Source organism: Mustelus asterias, chromosome 20 (genome assembly GCF_964213995.1).
Source record: "Mustelus asterias chromosome 20, sMusAst1.hap1.1, whole genome shotgun sequence".
Classification (NCBI taxonomy): domain Eukaryota; kingdom Metazoa; phylum Chordata; class Chondrichthyes; order Carcharhiniformes; family Triakidae; genus Mustelus; species Mustelus asterias.
In genome coordinates this window covers 2,443,015-2,445,776 of record NC_135820.1, presented here as the reverse complement: position 1 = coordinate 2,445,776, position 2,762 = coordinate 2,443,015, and positions in this window count along the sequence as shown.

Genomic DNA, 2,762 nt, shown 5'->3' with positions numbered 1-2,762 from the left:
AGGTTAAAGAGGTGTGTATTGTCTCCAGCCAGGACAGTTAGAGAGATTTTGCAGGCCCAGGCAAGTCGTGGGGGTTACAGATAGTGTGACATGAACCCAAGATCCCGGTTGAAGCCGTCCTCATGTGTGCGGAACTTGGCCATCAGTTTCTGCTCAGTGATTCTGCGTTGTCGTGTGTTGTGAAGGCTGCCTTGGAGAACGCTTACTCGAAGATCAGAGGCTGAATGCCCTTGACTGCTGAAGTGCTCCCCAACAAGAAGAGAACACTCCTGCCTGGTGATCGTCGAGCAATGTTCATTCATCCGTGGTCGTAGTGTCTGCATGGTCTCCCCAATGTATCATGCCTCGGGACATCCTTTCCTGCAGCGTATCAGGTAGACAGCGTTGGCCAAGTCACAAGAGTATGTACCGTGTACCTGGTGGATGGTGTTCTCACGTGAGATGATGGCATCCATGTCGATGATCCGGCACATCTTGCAGAGGTTGCTGTGGCAGGGTTGTGTGATGTCGTGGTCACTGTTCTCCTGAAGGCTGGGTAGTTTGCTGCGTACAATGGTCTGTTTGAGGTTGTGAGGTTGTTTGAAGGCAAGAGGTGGGGGTGTAGGGATGGTCTTGGCGAGATGTTAGTCTTCATCGATGACATGTTGCAGGCTCCGGAGATGTCATAGATTCTCCGCTCTGGGGAAGTACTGGACGACGAAGGGTACTCTGTCCGCCATGTCCCGTGTTTGTCTTCTGAGGAGGTCGGTGCGATATTTCGCTGTGACATGTCGGAACTGTCGATCGATGAGTCGAGCACAATATCCTGTTCTTATGAGGGCATCTTTCAGCGTCTGGAGGTGTCTGTTGTGATCCTTATCATCTCAGCAGATCCTGTATATACGGAGGGCTTGTCCATTGGGGATGGCTTCTTTAACGTGTTCAGTGTGGAAACTGGAGAAGTGGAGCATCGTGAGGTTATCTGTGGGCTTGCGGTACAGTGAAGTGCTGAGGTGACCGTCCTTGATGGAGATACATGTATCCAAGAATGCAGCTGATTCCGGAGAGTAGTCCATGGTGGGATGGAACTTGTTGATGTCATCATATATTTGTTTCAGTGATTGTTCATCATGAGTCCAAAGGAAGAAAATGTCATCGATGTATCTAATGTATAGCGTCAGTTGAAGGTCCTGTGCGGTGAAGAGGTTTTGTTCGAACCTGTGCATGAAGATATTGGCATATTGAGATGCAAATTTGGTCCTCATGGCTGTTCCGTGTGTCTGGATGAAGAACTGGTTGTTGAAGGTGAAGACATTGTGGTCCAGGATGAAGCGGATGAGTTGTAGAATTGCACCTGGAGATTGGCAGTTGTCGGCGTTGAGTCCTGAGGCAGTTGCAGCAACGTCATTGTCGTGGGGGATGCTGGTGTAGAGTGCCGAGACATCCATTGTAACGAGGAGTGCTCCTGGTTCAACAGCTCTATGTGTGCTGGGTTTCTGTAGGAAGTCCGTAGTGTCGCGACAGAAGCTGGGGGTTCTTTGTACAATGGGTTTCAGGATGCCCTCGACGTAGCCGGAGAGGTTCTCACACAGGGTCCTATTGCCTGATACGATGGGACGGCCGGGTGTGTTAGTTTTGTGTATCTTCAGGAGGCAGTAGAGATCTCCAAGGCAGGGAGTAGGTGAGATGAGAGCATGGAGGGTGCTCTGAAGGTCTGGATCAAAGTTCCGCACGCATGAGGACCGACTCAACCGGGATCTTGGGTTCATGTCACACTATCTGTAACCCCCACGACTTGCCTGGGCTTGCAAAATCTCACAAACTGTCCTGTCTGGAGACAATTCTTTAACCTGTGCTTAACCGTCTCTCCACTCTCACTGTCTGTACCTTTAAGACTTGGTTACCTGTAAAGACTCGCATTGCAACCATTATCTTGTAATTTGAGTCTGTGTCTATGTATGCCCTGTTTGTGAACACAACTCCTCACTCACCTGAAGAAGGAGCGACACTCTGAAAGCTAGTGCTACGAAACGAATCTGTTGGACTTTAACTTCGTGTCATGAGACTTCTTACTGTGCCTACCCAATTCCAACGCCGGCATCTCCACTTTAGGCGGAACAGCGGGGATCTGAACTGAAATCTGGCGCCTCATCCCCTCAAGAGCTCTCGGTCCCGCCCACCCTAGCTCCCCATTGGTTGCAGCCGTGGTAAGCCGCACCTTTTAATGACGTCCCTCCACCACATTCTGGGTTCCAATTGGCCGCCGCTGATGCCAATCACCAGCCCGCTGTAGGGCTCCGCCCAACTGTCAACAGCTGGCGGCGCGAGGCCTCATTAGCATAACGGACGCTCAATTAGCATAACGGTCGCTTCATTAGCATAACGGTCGCTTCATTAGCATAACGGACACTCGGTGCCCCTGACCTGCCACGAGACGCAGGGCGATGTGGTGTGGCAGTGATTGGAGGAGAGGCGATGATGGACAGTTTAAACCACCAATCAAACCGCGAGTCGTGACAATAGGCGGGTCCAGTCTTTGGTAACCAATGGGGACGGGGCGTTTTGGCGGGACGGTTCCCGCTGGAGGGGGGGAAATCTCTCCAAATGGAATTAGTGGAAGAGGGAGGAGAGGACCCGGGGTGGGGGGAGAGGGCCCGGGGTGGGGGGAGAGGGGGGGAGAGGGGGGGAGAGGGCCCGGGGTGGGGGGAGAGGGGGGGAGAGGGGGGGAGAGGGGGGGAGAGGGGGGAGAGGGCCCGGGGTGGGGGAGAGGGGGGGAGAGGGCC